This window comes from Dipodomys spectabilis, unplaced genomic scaffold (assembly GCF_019054845.1).
Source record: "Dipodomys spectabilis isolate Male_0828 unplaced genomic scaffold, ASM1905484v1 ptg000108l, whole genome shotgun sequence".
Taxonomy (NCBI): domain Eukaryota; kingdom Metazoa; phylum Chordata; class Mammalia; order Rodentia; family Heteromyidae; genus Dipodomys; species Dipodomys spectabilis.
The window spans coordinates 14,849,824-14,872,516 of NW_024870785.1; the positions used below are offsets into that span (position 1 = coordinate 14,849,824).

The following is a 22,693-nucleotide window of genomic DNA, read 5'->3' on the forward strand; positions in this document are numbered from 1 at the left end:
TTTATTTCCTCCTCCTCCTCTTCCTGTACTTTCTCCTTCTCCCTCCCACCTCTTCCTCCTTCCTTCCTTCCTTCCTTCCATCCTTCCTTCCCTCCTGCTCATTCTCCTCTTCCTCCCTGGATTTACTTTACCCAGAATAAACAGGGAGATATGACAAGAACACAAGATGAGTATCACCTCCTGCCTGTATCTCAGGGATAGGAGACACCTTCCAAAATGGTGGCCTCCAAGTGTTTGTGTGTGGTGTGTGTGTGTGTGTGTGTGTGTGTGTGTGTGTGTGTGTGTGTGTGCTCTAGCTGGGGCGATACAGGCAGTCATATCATCAAGGAACTCCTTGACGTTCTTTCTGGATGGCTAAGGTCGGGACCGTCCTTTATCCAAAAACATGGAGGTGTGAGCTAGGCCTTGATGACTGCGTGTGAGCTAGGCCAATACTTTTGCTTTTTGTTCAAATGCAGCTCCAGATCGTGTAGCTCTGGAGTGAAAGTCCTGCTTCTTCCTTCCTAATCCAGCAGGGGGGCCCAAGCTCAGGATGTGAGACCACTCCTCAGGGGTCATTATGAACTCCATGGAACTGGAGCTCAATAGAACAACATAAGAGTCCCCCAGAGTGCAAGTGAACCTGCGTGGGGCCCAGCACAGGAAGCCACAGAGGCTCTGAAGTCTCTTGGGTGCCGCTTGCAAAGGCAGGACACATCGGGCAAAGAAGCCTTAAGGAGGATGGAGCTGGCTGGCTGGGAACTCTCCTTGGTACTGCTTCCGCTTCTGCCATCTCTGTCTGTCTTCCTCATAGAAGCCTCTCCTGAGTTTCTATTCTATTTTCTTTCTTTCTTTCAGTTCAAGGCGAGCGCTCTATCACTTGAGTCATAGCACCACTTCCAGTTTTCTGGTGGTTTATTGGAGATAAGAGTCTCACAGACTTTCCTGCTCAGGCTAGCTTTGAACCATGATCCTCAGATCTCAGCCTCCTGAGTCTATTTTCTTTTAATGCCAGTCTGGTGACTTGAACTCAGGACCTGGGCACTGTTCCTGAGCTTTATTTGGCTCAAGGCTAATGAATGCTCTACCACTTGAGCCACAGCTCTCCTTCTGGCATTTTGGTAGTTAACTGGAGATAAGAACCTCCCTGACTTTCCTGCCCAGGGTTGACTTTGAACTGAGATACTTAGATCTCAGTCTTGTGAGTAGCTAGGATTACAGATGTGAGCCATTGGCACGCAGCTTGGAATTTAGGTTTTGAGATAAGAACCCACAGGGAGGTTTAAGCAGATGCTTGGGTTTTAAACTTCCAACCAATTTTTAGCAATAACTTAGAATATGTCACCAATACCTCTTCAAAAGAGCATGCTCTGAGTTTGTTTTTTTTTTTTGCCGGTCATGGGGCCTGAACTCTGGGTCTGGGAACTGTCCCTCAGCTCTTCAGCTCAAGGCTAACACTCTACCACTTGAGCCTCAGCCCCACTTCTGGCTTTTTCTGCTTATGTGGTGCTGAGGAATCGAACCCAGGGCCTCATGCATGCAAGGCAAGCACTCTACCACTGAGCCACCTTCCAAGACCTATGCTCTGAGTTTTAAATACTAAATTCTACAAATTCAGTTTCCATACATACAGTAAAGTCATTGAGCTAGGCTTCATTAGGCTCTCACTCTTCTGACTGAATTTAGAAAAAAATAGGATAGGAAAAACTAAACTTGAACTTGTGATGTAAGATGTTTGGGCAGAAGTCCTTGGCCAGGACCTGGTCCACCTCTGAGGCTGAGAATAGGGTAGGCAGGTGGAAGGGAGATCTTAGCGGTTGATGCAGGAATGAGGGTGCAGCACAGTGATAAAGCATTTGCCTATTGCATACAAGATCCCCGATTTAATCCCCTGCACATCACAGAAATAAAATAAGTAAAAATAACTGGGGAGAGGTTGGGAAGGTGGCTTAGTGGTAGAGTGCTTGCCTAGCATGCATGAAGCCCTAGGCTTGATTCCTCAATACCACATAGACAGAAAAAGCTGGAAGTGGTACAGTGGCTCAAGTGGCAGAGTGCTAGCCTTGAGCAAAAGAAACTTAGGGACAGTGCCCAGGCCCTGAGTTCAAACCTCAGGACTGGCAAACACACACACACACACACACACACACACACACACACACACACACACCACCAGCCAAACTACTGACATCAAGGACTAAGTGTACCAGTCTGGTGGTAGCAAACACTAATTCCACAGCCAGTGCTGGTGACATTCATCCTCAATGATGGGTACTGGGAGGATGACCACTTCATTCCACAGTGGAAGTAGGGAGGCTGGAACCCAGATGCACCTAGTACATAACTACTGTGACCTCTCTCTCCTCCCCTTCCTCCCTCCCTTCCTCCCTCCCTCTCTTCCTTCTTATGTGTGAGTGCTAGGTCTTGGATTTATAGCCCTAGGCATGTCCTTTAGCGTTTTTACTTAAGCCTGGCATTTGACCAATTGAACCACAGCTCCACTTCCAGTTGTTAATTGGAGATAGAGTCTCAGACTTTTCTGCCCAGTCTGACTTCGAACTGTGATCCTCAGATCTTAGCCTCCTGAGTAGCTAGGATTACATGTGTGATCCTTAGATTACAGATGTGAGCCACTGGCTCCTAAGGGCAGTTGCTTTTCTGGGGCCTAGTTAGGTAGGCTGACTCAAGTGGGCTGGGCGAGAGGATTCAGATAGACAATACAGAAACAGCCGGGCGCTGGTGGCTCACGCCTGTAATCCTAGCTACTCAGGAGGCTGAGATCTGAGGATCGCAGTTCAAAGCCAGCCCGGGCAGGAAAGACCGTGAGACTCCTATCTCCAATAAACCACCAGAAAACCGGAAGTGGCGCTGTAGCTCAAGTGGTAGAACGCTCGCCTTGAGCTGAAGAGCTGAGGGACAGCGCCCAGGCCCAGAGTTCAAGCCCCACGACCGACAAAAAAAAAAAAGACAATACAGAAACTGTATTGCCACAAAGCCCAGCATTGTTCTTTGAGAAGATAGAAGAGGGTATTTAGATTAGGTGCTGCTAAATTGATCCAAGTTAAGAGTTCCTAGGACAGCATGCAGGGGAGGAGCTGAAAGTTAGCTGGGTGTGGGGGACAGGAGAAGAGTAGTTGGATTTGGTCCAAGGCAAGCAGTACCAGTAAGATGAGGAGTTGAGGCAAATTCCATCTCCTCAGGTAATAAGATAGTTAGGTCAGTATTAATGAGATCTTCATACTTCTGACTAGATTTTACAGGAAAGTAGTAATAATAAAAATTTTATATTAGCTACAGTAAGTAATATTACATAATAAAAACTAAGATAGTATTCTAAGGGTTTTGTTGTTGTTCTGTGCCAGTACTGGGGCTTGAACTCAGGGCCTAGATTCTAGCCCTTGGTTCTTTTTCACTCAAGGCTATTGTTCTACCACTTAAACCACAGCTCTACTTTCTGCTTTTTTGGAGTGTGTGTGTATGTGTGTGTGTGTGTGTGTGTGTGTGTGTGCGCGTGCGCGCGCCTAGCACTCAACCACTTGAGCCACAGCACCACTTCTGGCCTTTTCTGAGCAGTTTATTGGAGATGAGAATCTCACAGACTTTCCTGCCCTGGCTGGCTTTGAACCAAGATCCTCAGCCTCCTGAGAGTACCTAGGATTACAGGCATGAGCCACCAGCATTCCACTTACTTTCTGCTTTTTTTTGGGGGGGGGGGGTAGGCTAACTGGAGGTATGTAATTAAATTTGTCTCCAATTGGAGATAAAATTTCATGGACTTTACTGCCTTGCTGCCTTTGAACCTTTGATCCTTAAATCTTAGTTTCCCAAGTAGCTAGGATGATAGGCGTGACCCATGGGTGCCTAGGTATAATTGTTTAGAAAGGAAATAAATGTCCGCTTAAGTAGAGGGGTGTATCATGTGATCAGAGCCATTCATCTTCCAGGTCTTCCTCTTCCTTACCCGTGAGTAGGAAGGAATCTGTAGTAAATAAAATATCCAACCTGCCAGATACTGGTGGCTCATGCCTGTCATCCTAGTTACTCAGGATGCTGGGATCTGAAGATCATACTTCCGAACCTGGCAGCCAGGGCAGTAAAGTTCGTGAGTCTTTTTTTTTTTTTTTAAGCCGGTCATGGGGCATGAACCGGCCTGAGCGCCGTCCCTCAACTCTTCAGCTCAAGGCTAGCGCTCTACCACTGGAGCTACCATGCCACTTCCAGTTTTCTGGTGGTTTATTGGAGATAAGAGTTTCCTGCCTGGGCTGGCTTTGAACCATGATCCTCAGATCTCAGCCTCCTGAGTAGCTAGGATTACAAGCATGAGCCACTGGCACCCGGCTAAGTTTGTGAGTCTTATAACCAATTAAACACCAAAATGCCCAAAGCAGAGCCAGAGTGCAGAAACTCGCACTCAAACACTAAAAGTATCCAAGCTACACTTTAGGGGTGATCAGAACTGGGAGAGAGAGGAACAGAAAGAGCCCCTGTCACCTTGCTATGAAGCCAAGAGTACATGTGGTGTCACGATGGAGCAGGTTTAGGAAGAGTGGAGTAGGAAGGAGAGAGGGAGGAATAAGACAGGTGTGCAATGTCTTACTTCTTCCTCTTCCTTCCTACTCTACCCTCCCTCATCCTGGTAGGCACAATCCTACCTGAAAACAGGAAATAACAATTTGAACCTTTCACTGAACTCTGCATGATGGGCCAATGTTTGGAATGAGTCCTTTTTGCTTACCTACCAGCTCCCAGACATTGCTTATACTTCAAGTATTTTCTGAGTGGCAGAAAGTCACTGAGAAATTCAGTGAGCCTGTCATTACTGAGACAGAAAATTCAATTGAGTATATTGCAGAGCACAGATTATATGTCAAGCCTTGGGAATCTAATGGAGAATTGGGGGAAAAAACCCCAATCATGGAGGGAAGAGAGATTTGTCAGATCAGATCTCCAGATCACAGGATATAAACGCCTTGACTCTTGGTCACAGCAGGTGGTAGGATGTGCTTTTGTGGTTATTTGATTAACAAATGTCAGGTTGTAAGCTCCAGGGGAGAAGAGTGGTTTTTTGTTTGTTTGTCTGTGCTGATCCTAGGGCTGGAACTCAAGGCTGGTGCTCTACTTTGTGAGCCACGTCTAGCTTTTTGGTGGTTCATTGAAGGTAAAGAATCTCACAGAGGTTCCTGCCCATGCTGGCTTTGAACTGTGATCCTCAGATCTCAAACCGCTGAATAACTAGGATTATGGGTTTTTTGAGCCACCAGTGCTCGGGTGGTGGTTGTTGCCTTGTTTTTTGTTTTGTTTTCATTGTGTCTGAGAGCTAATCACTTGGCGCAGGCATTAAGATAGATACATACAGATACACCCAGTGGACATACGCATTCGCCCTTTGTGGGAGGGGATATTATTTTAGGGTACACTTGGAGAACTGCTGCGGAATACCGCACACAGATGATGGCTGGGGCTGGGGTGAGGATTCCAACTCTGACTTCATTACCCCCCTCCCCCCCCAATCTCCCCTCCTCCCCGCCTTCTTACCGCGTCACGCTCCTTTCCCTGGGTTGGAGGAACTCAGGCAGTTTTTGGAGCCAGACTGCAACCTGTCCTGCACCGGATTATGAGGTATGAACCAGATCCAGGAGGCGGGCAAAGGTGGGGTTCCCTCCCGGACTCCCCTTAAATCCCGCCCACCCCACGGAGAGGAAGCAAAATTCGAAAGTGACTCCCAACACGGCGGAGAGCCAGGTGGGAAGGGGAAACACAAGACTGCCTCCCGGGGAGGCGGGAGGGGAGCGGGAAGGGCCGGGGGAAGAAATGGGGGTGCAGCATCCTTCCTGGGCACTCAAGACCCCATCCCCGGGGTGGGAGTGTGTGGGGGGGGAGAGAAGAGGGCCGCGGGGCCAGGGCTGATGGGAGGGAAGGTGCTTGGCGCCCTTCACCTGCACAGGTGTGGGGCGTCTGCAAAGATGCGGCGGGGGAGGGGCCGTGGTTTAGTAAACTGGGGGGTGCAGGGGACCTGGGAGAGAGGTAAAGGGCGATCCCCCCCTCCCCAGCCCCGGGTGATGACCCTCGCCACCCCTATACCTCTGCCATCACGACAGGATTTATTTTTCCAATAGAAGCGAAATCCCCGCCCACCAACTCCGGGGTGCAGGGAGGAGGAGGAGGAGGAGGAGGAGGAGGGAGGAGGGAGGGGGGGAGGCGAGCTCTGCGGGGAACCAGCCGCCGCCGCCGCCGCCGAGAGGCTATTTTTGGGGTGTTGGGAACGCGGTGGAGGATGGGGCGGCGCCGGGCCGGGCGCCGGTGCGCGGGGAAAGCCTCGGGCTCCGCTGCCACGGCAACGGCGTCCAGGCAACGCGCCCGGAAGACGGGCGGCCCGAGACCCCCCCCCCAGCCTCCCTCCCCCCCTCCCCCGCCTCCTCTTTCCCCTTGCCTCCCCTCCCCCCTCTCCCCTCCCTCCTTCCCCTTTCCTTGACTCCCCTCCTCCCCCTCCTCTCTCCTCCTCCTCCCCTTCCCCTCCCTCCTGCCCACCCCTGGCCTCCCTCTCCCTCCTCCCCTCCCTCCTCCCCGTCTCCCTCCTCCCCAGCCCTCTTCCCTCCTCCCGCCTCCCCCTCCCTTCCCGCCGGAGCCGGGAACCCAGGCGCGCGCTGATTGGACGGCGCTTCCCCGCGGCGCGGGCACCGCACCCGGGTGCCCCGCACAGCCCGCCCCGCCCGCGCCAGCAGCCCGGCCACCGCACCCGGACCCGCGGGCCGAGGACATGGGTACTCCAAGGGCGCCCACCCCTGGGGCCGGTGAGTGCTGCGCCCGGCGCCCCTCGGCGGGGCGTCCTGCCCCTGCCGGTCGCCGGTGACCTTGGAGCCGCCCCTCTGTGGATAGATGGGCACCGGGCGACGTGGGGGGGGGGGGCCGGGAGCACACGGGGCTCCCCGAGTTCCGCGTGAGCCCCGCTGCCCGCGGGAGGGTTAAGCGCACGCTGACGCCGAGGGGTGAAGTTGGGCACGGAGCGCACCTGGCAGCGGCTGCGTTGCATGCGAGCAGCAGCGGGGAGGCCCCGGGGCCGCTTCGGGGTGCGGAGAAGGGGGAGTCAGCCTGGGCACCCACAACCCCTTGACCTTGGGCAGGTGAACCGTTCCGCTCCTTCGCCTCTTCCTTTTCATCTCTGCAAGGAGGCGTTTGCGTTCTGTGCATTTGCTTCTCCCTGTCTCTGTCTGTCTGTCTCTGTTTCTGTCTGTCTGTCTTGCAAGTACTGTTCTGCGGGCAGTGGAGAGATGTAAGATCTACCCATGTTCATTTGTTCTGCAAGGGGTTTCCATTAACTGGCTTCCAAAGTAGCAAGAGACGTTTCTATTTGGGGGGGGGGGGGGAGTTAGGTCAGTGAGTGGTCACCGTGGCCTGGGAAGATGCACACGTTGGTGCCCTGAAGTCGGGAAGAAAATCAGGGCGACTGTTCCTTAAGTTCTTCTTTCCTGCAGTTGATCTAATAGGAAACTTTGTGTCTGAACAGGTAAAATCAAAACCCAGTAGTGGCAGGCAGCAGCAAATTAAGTGAGTCATTTCTTCAATGCGCCTGAGGTTGTGTGTGTGTGTGTGTGTGTGTGTGTGTGCATATGTGTGCACGCATGCGCACTTTCAGTTTAAAGTCTGCATGCAAGGGCTAGAAATTATTTCATAGGCGTAATCTAAAATAATACTAGACACTGAATCCCTAGGAGCTCTCTTCTAAGCAGCTTGCTTTTTTAAGTAAGAGTTTTTTAGCCCAAGGCTGGTGGCTCATGCCTGTAACCCTAGCTTTTCAAGAGGTTGAGATCTGAGGATTGTGGTTTGAAGCCATCCTGGGCAGGAAAGTCCATGAGACACTTATCTCCAATTAACCAGCAAAAAGCCAGAAATGGAGCTGTGGCTCAAGTGGTAGAGCCTTACTTAGCCTTGGCATGCATGTGTGCATGCACACACGTGCACATGCGCGCACGCACACACACACACACACACATCAGGGTGGGGTTAGACCCTAGAAAAAAACTCATTTAAAAACCAAACCCTCAAAAGGAGAAATAGCAGAGGACACACACACACACATTTTCTTTTTTTGTCAGTGTTGGTGTTTAAGCTCAGGGCTTCATACTTGCTCAGCTTACTTGGCTGGTGCTTTACTCTTTGAGCCATACTTCTAACCTGTTTTAATCGGCGATGGGAATCTTACACGTTTTTTTGCCTGGAATTGCGTTCGATCTCCATCCTCCTGATCTCAGCTTCCTGAGTATGTAGGATTATAGGTGTCGGCACTGGTGCCCGGCTCTTGCAGCTATTCTAATGCTTGCTTCTTGCTAGTGACATTGGACTCTCTTCATTCCCTGACCTTGAAATTGGCCAACATCCCCTCTGATGGCTCCATGTTCACTTTACTTCAACCATGAAAATCTCCCACAAGCTCAATGTGGGGCCAGGATTTTTCTTCTCTTGAGATCTGGAGCTTGGACTTCTGCCTGTTTGGCTGAGTCTTTCCACCTGCTGTGGCTGAGTCCCTTCCCCACGGAGCCCTTCCCCGCTCCCTGTCTGTACTTGGAGTGTATCGAATCTGGAATCCTTTGTTGTGACACATTAGCTTCTCATGCTGCAGCTCTGTGGCCAGGCCCCCTTCACCCCACTCCCATTCCACGTTCTGCCCCCACTGCTTGCCAAATTATCCAGGAGAAAGTCACCCAACACCTTCCCACTTTTTTACACTGCAAATTTATGCTCTCTTTAATTTCTCTGGGGGCTCTGTGTGTGTGTGTGGGGGGGTGTCCTGGGGCTTGAACTCAGGATCTGGGCACTGTCCCTTAGCTTTTTCGTTCATAGTTGGTGCCCTACTACTTGAGTCACAGCTCCACTTCTGGCTTTTTGCTGGTTCATTGGGGATGAAAGTCTCATAGATGTGTTTCTGCTTGGGCTGGGTTTGAACTGTGATCCTCAGATCTGTCTCCTGAGCAGCTAGAATTATAGATGTGAACCACTCACTGGTGCTCAGCTTGAGGTCCAAGTCTTTTTATTGTTACTTAAGGTAAAGAGACTGAAGTTGAGGGAAATAAGAATACATTAGGGGAGTCGTTGTTTGGAAGAGGCCAATCTGAGAAAGGACTCTGGCTGGCTACCTGACCTTGGAACTGGGCCTTCAACCCTGGTTTGCTCAGCCTCCTCCTCACCTCCCCCCAGATTTTATTCAGTGTTTAACTGGGAATCGTGACTCCCTGTTCATCCAAGCTGTGTTCTTCCTTCCATCCTCCCTCCTTTTTTTTTTTTTTGTCAGTTGTGGAGCTTGAACTCTGGGCTTGGGTACTGTCTCTCAGTTCTTCAGCTCAAGTCAAGTGCTCTACCACTTGAGCCACAGCGCCACTTCCAGTTTTCTAGTGGTTTATTGGAGATAAGAGTCTCGCGGACTTTCCTGCCTGGGCTGGCTTTGAACTGTGATCCTCAGATCTCAGCCTCCTGAGTAGCTAGGATTACAGGTGTAAGCCACTGGCATCCAACTGTGTTCTCCATTCATAAATAATGGCCCTGAAAGAATTCAGATTTGCAGAAAAGTTTTAGGAATAACTTGAATAATTCTGATATACATTTCAATTTAATGCTCTACATAATTAACTTTAACTACTCTGGCTTTTTTTTTTTTTTTTTTGGGTCCGGTCGTGGGGCCTGAACTCTGGGCCTGGGCACTGTCCCTCAGCTCTTCAGCTCAAGGCTAGTGCTCTACCACTTGAGCCACAGCGCCACTTCCGGCTTTTTTTCTTTTTTGCTTATGTGGTGCTGAGGAATCGAACCCAGGGCCTCAGGCATGCAAGGCAAGTGCTCTACCACTGAGCCACCTTCCCAGCCCCTAACTACTCTGGCTTTTATCTTTCCTACTATCTAGCAATATGGGAAGAAGAATATATGGTACATACACAGATGTCAATGTGTGTACATATATATAGTAATTTTATTTATTTTTTGCCAGTCCTGGGGCTTGAACTCAAGGCCTAGGCACTGTCCCTGAGCTTCTTTTGCTTAAGGCTAGCACTCTACCACTTGAGTCTGGCTTTTTCTGTTTCTGTGGTACTGAGGAATCGAACCCAGGGCTTCATGCCTGCTAGGCAAGCATTCTACCACTAAGCCAACTTCCCAGCCTATATAGTAATTTTTCCTGAACCACTTTAGAATAATGTAGATGTAATATACTTTTACTTTTCCAAATGCTCCAGTATACATTTCCTTCCTTAAAAGGACTGTTTTTGTACAATAGATGTCAAAATCATGAAATTAACACTGAATTAGTGCTATTACAGAATCTACAGCCTTTATCCAGCTGTCACCAGTTGTCCTAATAACATCCTTTATATGTTAAAAAACAAAAGCTGTTAAAAAACAAAACATGACTTTTTTGGGGGTACAGGTTTCAACATTGCTTTAGCTTCTGTGTCCCTTTTCCTCTGTTCCTTCCTTCCTTCCTTCCTTCCTTCCTTCCTTCCTTCCTTCCTTCCTTCCTTCCTTCCTTCCTTCCATTTGTTTGTTGGTGCTGGTCCTGGGGCTTGAACTCAGGGCTTGAGCATTGTCCCTTAGCTTGTTGCTCAAAGCTTTGTGCTCTCCACCACTTGAACCGCATCTCTTTTGAGCTTTTTGCTGGCTAATTGGAGATAAGACTCCCATGAACTTCATTGCCTGGGCTGACTTTGAATTGTGATCCTCAGATCTCAGCCTCCTGAGTAGCTAGGATTACAGGCATGAGCCACCTGAATGCCTAGCTATGTATTTATTTTGAGATGGAGACTTACTGTGTAGCTCAAGCTGGCTCCAACTCCCATTCCTGCCTCAGCCTCCCATCTCACCCTTCTTCCATATCTATTCATCCGGGGCAGCTCCCTCTCTGTTCTGTCTCTTGAGTGGAATGTTATGGAAGGCTGCCCTCTGACTAGGCTGGCTGGCATGTTGTCCCCCGCAGGGCAGTTCAGGGTTCTGGGCTGTCACTCTGGTCTCGGCCCATGCTTCCACACTGTGGGTTGTACTGACAGTACTCCTCACACACCCACGTCCCTTGGTCAGCTGAGTGCTGAGGCTCTTCATGCAAGATCTCCTTCAGTGTCTTCCTTCTTTCCTGTGCCTGCTGCTTCTTGCTTTTTCGTTCTGTGTTTCAGTATTGAGGGTGCAACTTGGGGCCTTGTACCTGCTAAGCCTATTCTCCATCTTCTTCCTCTGTTTATTGGTTTTGGTCTGTCATGGGGCTTGAACACTGTCCCCGAGTTCTTTTGCTCAAAGCTAGTGCTCTACCACTCTGAGCCACAGCTCCACTTCCACTTTTCTGGTGATTCACTAGAGTCTCACAGACCTTCCTGCCCAGGCTGGTTTTGAACTGCGATCCTCAGATTGCCTCCTGGGTAGCTAGGCTTACAGGCGTGAGCCACAGCACCTGACTGTGCTGGCTCCTTGTCACTTGGTTCTGCATCCTCTCCCCTTTCATCTTTCCTCATGCTGCTCTGGATTCACTTAGTTCACATTCTGGCATATTCATACCCTCCAGGCCTGGTTCTTTCCCAGCCCCTCCGCTCCCGCACACGGTGGCTGGCTGATGTTGTTTGTTGATGAAGCTGGATCTCCTGTGATGCGGGGGCTGTGGCTTGCTCAGCGCTCACTCCAGAGATGCAAGTGAATATCTGCTCACTGGATTCAAGCGTTTGGTTCAATCACTCAGCCAGGGTGCAGGCTGACCAGGAGCGCAGGATGACCAGGAGTAGCCTGCAAGCTTCCGGTCTGGTGTGAGCTTCCATGTGAGACCCAGACCTTCCATGATCAGGTGGGTGTTGGCTCAAAATAGCACCTTTCACTAAAGTGGTGGATAATGTTGAAAAGGCATCTCCCTGTTGTAAGGGCAAGAAATGATTTTCCCTAATGGTATCTTAATTTTCAATAGCTATCCAGACCCCCCCCCCAAAATGAACTTATTTAATTGGAAAAAAAAATAGAGTGAGCCAGGCACCAATGGCTCACGCCTGTCATCCTAAATACTCAGGAGGCTGAGATCAGAGACTCTTGGTTCAAAGCCACACCTGGGCAGGAAAGGCTGTGAGACTCTTAGCTCCAATAAACAAACCCCACAAAAGCTGGAAGTTACTTGAGCTGTGGCTCAAGTAATAGGGCACCAGCCTTGAGCAAAGGAAGCTTAGGGACAGAGCCCAGGCCCTGAGTTCAAGCCTCAGTACTGGCGCACACGCGCACACACACAGATAGAATAGGGAAGGCCTAACATAGCATATTAAAATGGCCCGTCTAGCTCTTCACACCCCAAATGAGCAGCTGAATGTGAGAAAAGTCTTCTTGCAAGCTCACTTTTTCCTGCACAGCCCCCTGCTACCTGTTCTATTTGTTGTCTGCTCTCTTTCTGTGGGCTGGCCATACTGCCTTCCCTTCCTCCACCTACCACCTGCTGGCCTGCTGGTATTCCCCTCTACCTGCGGATCCTGCCTTTTATTTTTTTTTTCCCTTAATGTTTTATTGTTATTATAAAAGTGATGTACAGAGGGGCTACAGTTCAATAAGTCAGATAAACAGTACATCTGTTTTTGGACCATGTCACCTTCTCTCTCTCTCTCTCTCTCTCTCTCTCCCCCAGTTGGTCCTGCCTCTTAATCATTCTTCTTTTCACTTTTTAAAAAAAAGTTATATTTTTATTATCTTTAAGTAGTTAGTTGTACAAAGGTTGGCTTACCATTCAATATGTCAGTCTGTGAGGACAATGCAACTTGATCATTGTTACCCGTTCCATTGTCCTCCCCCATTTCTTCTACCCACCCCCTACTAATAGTCTCCTTCTTTCTATTTTATTTATCTATTTGTTTATTGTCAATTGTGGGGCTTGAATTCTGGACCTGGGTGCTGTCTCTGAGCTCCTTTTTTGTTGTTGTTGTTGGTTATGGGGCTTGAACTCTGAACTCTGGGCCTGGATGCTGTCCCTCAGCTCTTCCGCTCAAGGCTAACACCACTTGAGCCACAGCACTACTTCCAGCTTTTTTCTGCTTATGTGGTGCTGAGGAATCGAACCCAGGGCCTCATGCATGTGAGGCAAGCACTCTACCATTGAGCCAACTTCCCAGCCCCTCTGAGCTCCTTTTTTGTGTGCCAGTTCTGGGGCTTAAACTCAGGGCCTGGGCACTGTCCCTGTGCTTCTTTTGCTTAAGGCTAGCATTCTACCATTTAAACCACAGTGCCACTTCTGGCTATTTCTGTGTATGTGGTACTGAGGAGTAGAACCCAGGGTTTTATGCATGCAAGGCAAGCACTCTACCCCTAAGCCACATCCCCAGCTCCTCTCTGAGCTCTTTTACTCAAGGCTAAGCACTCTACCACTTTGAGCCACAGTGCTACTTTTGGGTTTTTTGAGTAGTTAATTCTAGATAAGAGTCTCACAGGGACTTTCCTGCCTGGGCTGGCTTCCAACTGCAGTCCTCAGATCTCAGACTCCTAAGTAGCTAGGATTACAGGTGTGAGCCACTGGCATCCAGCTCTATTTTATTTTTTTAAATTTAAATTATATTTTTGCTATCTTTATGTCATATGCAAAGTCTACATTGAACCTTTTTTTTAACTTCTTGAAGCTTTTTCCCCCCTTTTTCTGAGTTTTTGGAGGTTTTTTTGGTTGTGTGGTTTTGAACTGGGCACTGTCCCTGAGCTTCTTTTGTTCAAGACTAGAGCTCTATTACTTGAATCACAGCCCCACTTCTGGCTTTTTGAGTAGCTTATTGGAGATAAGAGTCTCATGGACTTTCCTGCTAGAGCTGGCTTCAAACCATGATTCTCAGATCTTAGCTTCCTGAATAGCTAGGGTTACAAGTGTGAGCCACCAATGCCCAGCTTGCCATAACTTATTTATTTATTTGTTTGTTTATTTATTTATTTTTGTTGGTCATGGGGCTTAAACTCTGGGCCTGGGCGCTCTCCCTCAGCTCTTTCTCTCAAGGCTAGCACTCTACCACTTGAGCCACAGCACCACTTCTGGGTTTTTCTGCTTATGTGATGCTGAGGAATCGAATCCAGGGCCTCAGGCATGCAAGGCAAGCACTCTACCACTGAGCCACCTTCCCAGCCCCATAACATTTTTTTTTTTTGTCGGTCGTGGGGCTTGAACTCTGGGCCTGGGCGCTGCCCCTCAGCTCTTCAGCTCAAGGCGAGCACTCTACCACTTGAGCTACAGCGCCACTTCCGGTTTTCTGGTGGTTTATTGGAGATAGGAGTCTCACGGTCTCTCCTGCCCGGACTGGCTTTGAACTGTGATCCTCAGATCTCAGCCTCCTGAGTAGCTAGGATTACAGGCGTGAGCCACCAGCGCCCAGCCCCATAACTTTTTAAATATAAAAACAAGTAATCGGGGTTGGGGAGGTGGCTCAGTGGTAGAGTGCTTGTCTTGCATGCCTGAGGCCCTGGGTTGGATTCCTCAGTACCACATAAGCAAAAAGAAAAAAGCCAGAAGTGGCATTGTGGCTCAAGTGGTAGAGCACTAGCCTTGAGCTGAAGAGCTGAGGGACAGCGCCCAGGCCCAGAGTTCAGGCCCCATGACCAGACCCCCCCCCAAAAAAAAAAAAAAAAAAACACAAGTAATCATTACTGAGGAAATGCTATCACTTTTTAATTTTTATTTACTTCATTTTTGTACTGAACTCAGGGCATGGCGCTGTCCCTGAGCTTTTATGCTCAAGTTTAGCACTCTAGCACTTAAGCCCACAGCTCTACTTCCCACTTTCTGGTGGTTAATAGGAGAAAAGAATCTTAGGACCTTTTCTGTCTGGGCTGGCTTTGAACCACAATCCTCAGATCTCAGCCTCCTGAGTGGGAGTTATTGGCACACATGGCTTTTCAGTTGCTTTTTAACACTGGTCTTGATTTTTTTCCCTCATGGCTCAGTAGTTCTTGACATATTATTTTATCCTACTTTGGGGACTGAACTCAGGGCTTCAAGCATGGGAAGCAAGTCCTCTAACACTGAACTCTATCTCCAGCTACTCTGGTATTTTTTTTTTTTTTAATGTAGTTATTCACGATAACAAAATGATTCATGGGATATAATGACCTCTTTGTGTGTGTGTGTGTGTATCTGCTCATGTGCATGGACACAGGTACTAGAGATTGAACTCATGGCCTGGGCTCTGTCCTTTAGCCTGTTTCCTTCCTTCCTTCCTTCCTTCCTTCCTTCCTTCCTTCCTTCCTTCCTTCCTTCCTTTCCTCTCTCTCTCTCTCTTTCTTTCTTTTCTCAAGGTTGGTGTTCTACCACTTGATCCATAGCTCTGCTTGGAGCATTTTACTGGTTAATATGCGATAAGAGTTGCTCAGAGTTTCCAGTCCTAGGCTGGCTTTGAATCTGGATCATTAGATCTCAGCCTCCTAAGTAGCTAGGATGACAGGCCTAAGCCATTGATGCTTGGCTCATCATAACAACTTCCTTCTGGAATAGCAGACCGAAGGTCACTGAGAAAGTCCTGCTAGACAGGGTGTTCAGATGGCCCAGATTTTTTAGTCCTTTGCTCATCCAACATTGGTTCTTAGAGTCACACATCAGATCTTTGGGAGTTTCATTGAGATAGATGATCAGGACCTACTGGACATGTGTGCCCTTGCTGGCTAGCGGTCAGCGGTCTGCTCCTTGATGCTTTGGTAGAAATGATGTCTTCTCTGAGTGATGTCACTCCTGAAGGAGAGGCAGGCTGCAGCTCTTGAGTGTGGCTTAAATGATGAGCGTGTTTGTGTAGGAGAGAATGTGTGGGGGTTGCATTTGCGTTATGGAATTCTTAAAATTGTTTAACCGGGAAGATGTTATTCACAAACCCCTGCTGCCTTTGGCTTGTTCTATTTGTTTATTTCAGATATCTTTCTTTTTTCTTTTGCTCTCATTTTTAATTATCTCTGGAAGGGCTCAAGAGTCCTCCCCTGATCTCTCTAAATAGTTATAAAATTAATGTGCTGAGCTCTCAAGTTGTTGCTCCAAATAAAAGCATCTCTCTGAGACTCCCAGGGTGGCCAGGGGAGTGTAGCCTTCCCTCTGTGTGTGGGGAAAAGGGCGGCAGCTAGGGGCTGAGACTTTCCTCTGAGCCCTCGTTTTTTTTAACTTTTTATTTATTTTATTTTATTTTATTTTTTTTGTCGGTCGTGGGGCTTGAACTCTGGGCCTGGGCGCTGTCCCTCAGCTCTTCAGCTCAAGGCGAGCGCTCTACCACTTGAGCTACAGCGCCACTTCCAGTTTTCTGGTGGTTTATTGGAGATAGGAGTCTCACGGTCTCTCCTGCCCGGGCTGGCTTTGAACCGCGATCCTCAGATCTCAGCCTCCTGAGTAGCTAGGATTACAGGCGTGAGCCACCAGCGCCCGGCTTTTTAAACTTTTTAATTGGACATACATCTGGGATATACCCTCAAAGTCTCACACCTAACATCCTGCCTGAAGAAGAAGAGAAAGGTATGCCTTTTTGTAAACCCTAAAAATATCTGGGGGGTGTACCTAGAGTTTGCACCAGTTTTTGTTGTGGTTGTTGTTGTTTGTTTGTTTGTTTTGTGCCAGTCCTGAGGCTTGAACTCAGGGCCTGGGTGCTGACCCTGAGCTTTTTTTTTTGCTCAAGGCTAGCACTCTACCGCTTGAGCCACAGTTCCATTTCCAGCTTCTTTGATGGTTAATTGGAGATACATGTCATGAACTTTCCCACCCAAGTTGGCTTTAAACTGAGATCCTCAGATCTCAGCCTTCTGAATAGCTAGAATTGCATGCCTGAGCCTACATACATACACACTGACATATATATACATACACACATATACATTTGTGGTTCTTCTGTTCTTGCCATTGCATTTGGTAGATTCACTTTTTAACATTTGCGATTGTGCATTCTCTCATGCTAGAAAGAGAAGTTGCCAAATATAGACATCGATAAAAGTAATATTTTTGTTTAGTTGTTTGTTTGTTTTTTGGTCTGGTCATGGGGCCTGAACTCTGGGCCTGGGCACTGTCCCTCAGCTCTTCAGCTCAAGGCTAGCGCTCTACCACTTGAGCCACAGCGCCACTTCTGGCTTTTATTCTTTTTGCTTATGTGGTGCTGAGGAATCGAACCCAGGGCCTCAGGCATGCAAGGCAAGCACTCTACCACTGAGCCACCTTCCAAGCCCCAATAAAAGTAATATTAAGGCTGGGTGCCAGTGGCTCACGCCTATTATCCTAGCCACTCAGGAGTCTGAAATATGAAGGTCAAAATTCAAAGCCAGCCTGAGCAGGAAAGTCTTAGACTTTTATGTCTAACCAGCAAGAAGCCAGTAGAGCTGTAGCTCAAGTGGTAGAGTGCTAGCCTTGAGCACAAAAGTTCAGGGACAGCACCCAGGCCCTGAGTTCAAGCCTCAGGACTGGCACAAAGAAAAAAAGTAATATTCAAGCTCTTCTTTTCTGCTGTGGATGAAGGGATGTGTGAATATCTAGGCCTGCTGGGTAGGAGTAACCTGGAATAATCTGTCAAGCTCAGAAGCCTGAGTGGCACTTTGAGTTACCCATGTCATTGGTCAGAACAACTCAATTATTAAAGCAAGGAGGGGGGTGGGGGGAGGATGGGAAAATATGGGAAGGGGAAACAAAGGAGCAGGCTACAATGCTTGATATGAAATGTACTCATTATCTTGCCCATGTAATTGTAACCCCTCTGGACAGTATTTTCACAATAAAAAATAAATAAATAAAAATAAAGCAAGGAGGGGGCTGGGAAGGTGGCTCAGTGGTAGAGTGCTTGCCTTGCATGCATGAGGCCCTGGGTTCAATTCCTCAGCACCCCATAAGCAAAAAGAAAAAAGCTGTGAGTGGTGCTGTGGCTCAAGTGGTAGAGCGCTAGTCTTGAGCTGAAGAGCTGAGGGACAGTGCCCAGGCCCAGAGTTCAGGCCCCATGACTGGACCAAAAATAAATAAATAAATAAAAATAAAGCAAGGAGATTTTACAAATTAGACAAATAAAGGGCAAATGAGCCTGGCTGGTGGCTCCACTACTCAGGAGGCTGAGATCTGAGGATCCCAGTTCAAAACCAGCCTAGACAGGAAAATCTGTGAGACTCTTATCTCCAGTGAACCACCAAACTATGGGAAGTGTTGCTGTGGCTCAAAGTGCTAGAGCACTCACCTTGAGCCCACCAGACCAACCAAACAAGCAAACAACAACAACAACAACAAAAACTCTGAGAAGAGCCCTTGCCTTTTTATGGGAGACACAGGCTCACGTGGGATGTGATTCTCGCCAGCCACCCCGGAGCAGCTCAGCTGGGCAGACATCATCCCCCAAAAGTTCAAATAACAATAGGAGATTTAAATAGCATTTCCAACTAGCTGTTACTAATAGGCAGAGAAGGAAAACCGATCTGTTTTCCCAGGGGTTCTCCAAAAAGACATGAACACTCCATGCTCTGGAGAAAGGGAGGTGGGGGGGGGTAAGGGATATGAGCTATGAGTCCTTCATCTCGGAGGGTTTGTTTGTGAATCTCTGCGGACCCAATAGAGGACAGGCATAAGATTGAAGAATGACAGGATCTTGTCAGACAGGCAGCAAAACCACTGCGCTGGTGGGTAGATGACTGGGCATGTTTGGAGCTTTCGGAAACTCATTTCTTAGGAATCAAACACAATCACCCCACCCGTGGCTCCCCCGCCAGCCTTGAAGTTCCTGTGGCGAATGTAACAGGAGCAAAGGAAAAATGAGAGCCTTGCTACGTGGGATCAAGGCCATGGTCCCAAAGGGCTGAGTAGACCCGAGACCCTGTGGAAGAATGTAAGGTATTACCTCTGTGCCGGTGGCACTGTATCTATGCCACCAGCCTGGTCCTTGGGGACAGGTAATTCAGGCCAGCGTCCTAGCTTTGAAGAACAGACAAGATCCAAGCCTCATTATGTGCCCACAGGGGGAAATGGAAGCACATTGGTTTTAATTAAACCCAGAGGTAACCTTGTTTCTTGGCTTTTTTTCCCCCCGCTTTGGTCAGAGATGGGGCCTGAACTCTGAGCCTGGGCACTGTCCCTCAGCTCTTCAGCTAGCACTCTACCACTTGAGCCACAGTGCTACTTCTGGCTTTTTCTGCTTATGTGGTGCTGAGGAAGGGAACCCAGGGCCTCATGCATGCTAGGCAAGCACTCTACCACTGAGCCACCTTCCCAGTCATCTAGTTTTTTGTTTGTTTGTTTGTTTTTTCCTTTTGTGCCAGTCCTGGGGCTTGAACTCGGGGCCAAGGCACTGTCCTTGAGCTTTTTTTTTTGTCCCTGAGCTTTTGTACTCAAGGCTAGAGCTCTGCCACTTAAGCCACATTTCCCCTTCTGGCTTTTGGGTGGTAAATTGGAGATGAGAGTCTAACAGACTTTCCTGTTCATGCTGGCTTTGAATTATGATCCTCAGCTCTCAGCCTCCTGAATAGATAGGATTATAGGCATGAGCCACCATGTCTGGCCTATTCTTTCACTGCATAACTAAGTCAAAGTAGATTTATCATCCAGTTGTTTGTAATGAAGTCTATACCACCACCACCACCACCACCCCCGCCGCCCCTACCCCATACTTTTTGTTTTACTAATGACAATGCTACTTGAAATATTCTTTTTTGGGGGGGGGGTCTGGTTGTGGGACCTGAACTCTGGGCCTGGGTGCTGTCCCTCAGCTCTTCAGCTCAAGGCTAGTGCTCTACCACTTGAGCCACAGCACCACTTCTGGCTTTTTTCTTATGTGGTCCTGAGGAATTGAACCCAGGGCCTCAGGCATGCAAGGCAAGTGCTCTACCATTGAGCCACCTTCCCATCCCCTACTTGAAATATTCTTGCAAATGTCACTTCATGAACCCATTTGGAAAGATTTTTTTTTTTTTTGAGTATTTCTTAGTGGTAGAATTATTGGGCAGTAGGATCTGTACATCTTCTTTACTAGCTATTGAACATTGTTTTACAAAGCATATCACCCCCATTCATCTCCTTCTTCCTATTGATCATGTAAATTCTTTTTTCGGTCATAGGGCTTGAACTCTGGGCCTATGTGCTGTCCCTGAGCTCTTCAGCTCAAGGCAAGTGCTCTACCACTTGAGCCACAGTGGCACTTCCGGTTTTCTAGTAGTTTATTGGAGGTAAGAGTCTCATGAACTTTCCTGCCAGGCCTGGCTCCGAACTGTGATCCTCAGATTACAGAGTAGCCTCCAGAGTAGCTAGGATTACAGGTGTGAGCCACTGGCACCTGGATTAAATTCTTTGTTTTTGTGCTGGTCCTTGGATTTGAACTCTGGGCTTAGGCATTGTTCCTGTGCTTTTTTGCTTAAGGATAACTTCCTATCACTTGAGCCACAGCTCCACTTCTGGCTTTTTGGTAGTTCACTGGAGATGAGTTTTACAGATTTTTCTGCCAGGCCTGGCTTCGAACTGTGATCCTCTGATCTCAGCCTCCTGAGTGGCTAGGATGACAGGTGTGAGCCACCAGCTCCCATCTTCTATGTGAATTCTTGTCAGTAGTTCATCTTACCGGATTTGAGTTATGCCAATCTGGTGGGATGAAATAGCATCTGATGATTTCTCCTGTGGCAAATTAGATTTGTTTTTTTATAATTTGCTTTTTCTGCCAGAACAGAGCCAATGAAGTGGGAAAAAAAAAAAAAAAAAACCAAGTGTTAAACTTCTGATTCTTTCTTCAATATTCTTTTGAGCTATTTCCAAGCAAGACAACCATTTGGAAATTTATGAAATGACTTAGAACTTGGAATATAAAATAACCATTCTAAAAAAATCCATAACTATTCTAGCCAGGTGTTAGTGACTTATGCCAGGGATTCTAGCTATTCAGGAGGCTGAGATCTAAGGATTACAGTACAAAGCCAGCCCTTGCAGGGAAATTTGTGAGACACTTATCTCCAATGAGCAACCAGAAGTAAACCTGTAGCTTGAGCAGAAAAGCTCAGGGACAGTGCCCAAGGACCAGCACAAAAACAACATCAACAAGAAAGGCTGTTTGATTCCTCCTAAACAGAAGCATATTCTGTATGATTTGGCATCTGAAGCATAGCTGTCTATAGTTGACCTCAGAGCACAGGTGACTGCCACCTGCCCAGTCTCTGGTGTGTGCTGTGGTGCTCACAAGGAAGCCACAGGCCCACAGGGAGAGGGTGATGGGAAGAGTGAACACCATGAGGTGGTGGTCATATCTGTCTACCTTGTCAGATGCGTATTGTAGTCACTGTATTGGGATCCCCTGTTAGGGATCATGTAGATGCTCAATGTTCAGACCTTGGAGTGCTCCCAGGAGCACTCCTCCTGCAGAGGATTTCCGTGCAATGCTTTGATTCTGCCTCATAGACACTTGAACAGGTATTACCCTTTGTTTGTTTGTGCCGGTCTTGGGGCTTGAACTAAGGACCTGGGCACTGTCCCTGAGCTTCTTTTGTTCAAGGCTAGAACTCTATCACTTGAGCCACAGCACCACTTCCAGCTTTTTCTGTGTATGTGGTACTGAGGAGTTGAACCCAGGGCTTCATGCATGCAAGGCAAGCACTTTATCACTAAGCTACCTTCCCAGACAGAAGTTTTGTGGGGTTTGTTTTGTTTTGTTATTTTTTGTCAGCCATGGAGCTTGAACTCAGGGTCTGGGCATTGAGCTCTTTTGCTCAAGGTTGGCACTCTACCACAGTTCCACTTCCCTTTCTTTTCTTAAAAATAATCCAACACGGGGCTGGGAAGGTGGCTCAGTGGTAGAGCACTTGCCTTGCATGCCTGAGGCCCTGGGTTCCATTCCTCAGCACCACATAAGCAGAAAAAGATGGAAGTGGGGCTGAGGCTCAAGTGGTAGAGCGCCAGTCTACAGCTGAAGAGCTGAGGAACAGGGCCCCAGGCCCAGAGTTCAGGCTCCATGACCGACTAAAAAAAATAAAAAATAATCCAACACTCAGTGTACTTATCAGAGTTATATACTAACTGTGAATTGAAAAACATTTTTTCATGATCGATTCTTGGTTTTATTTAATAAAAACTGTCATTTTGATTGGTTGATATTATCTGTCATTTTACACTAGAATGATGCTGTAGGATTCATTCCTACTCAGTGTCGCATGACTTATAAAATATACACCTTGGTACTGTCTCCATTTGTCATTAAAGTATTAAAATATTTGTATGTGTCTATTTGTTTCTGTCTTCCCTGTCGGATTCCTGAAAATTGTTATGTATTTATTTATTTGGTGCCAGTCCTAGGGCTTGAACTCAGAGCCTGGGCACTGTCCCTGTGCTTTTTGGCTCAAGGCTAGTGGTCTACCACAGCTCCACTTAGTGCTTTTGTGTTTTGGTAGTTTATTGGAGTCTTACAGAGTTTTCTGCCTGGGCTGGCTAGCTTTGAACCACGATCCTCACATCTCTACCTCCTGAGCAGCTAGGATTACAAGTATGAACCACTGGTACCCCACGTACTACAACTCTTTTTTTTTTTTTTTTGTCGGTTGTGGGGCTTGAACTCTGGGCCTGGGCACTGTCCCTCAGCTCTTCAGCTCAAGGTGAGCGCTCTACCACTTGAGCCACAGCACCACTTCTGGTTTTCTAGTGGTTTATTGGAGATAAGAGTCTCACCGACTTTCTTGCCTGGGTTGGCTTTGAACCGTGATCCTCAGATCTCAGCCTCCTGAGTAGCTAGGATTACAGGCATGAGCCACCTGCACTCGGCTTAACTGCAACTCTTAAAGTTAGAAGCATCTA

General features: G+C 48.1%; 1 protein-coding gene across 1 annotated transcript in view; it reads left to right on the forward strand.

Moving 5' to 3' along the window:
* The first annotated feature begins 6,755 nt into the window (after positions 1–6,755).
* The window catches only part of Fam81a (family with sequence similarity 81 member A), a 36,920-nt gene continuing 20,982 nt past the window's right edge, over positions 6,756–22,693 (forward strand). The window contains exon 1 of the mRNA XM_042687768.1: positions 6,756–6,770. The gene's annotated coding sequence lies outside the window, so the exon portion shown is untranslated. The remainder of the gene's footprint in view (positions 6,771–22,693) is intronic.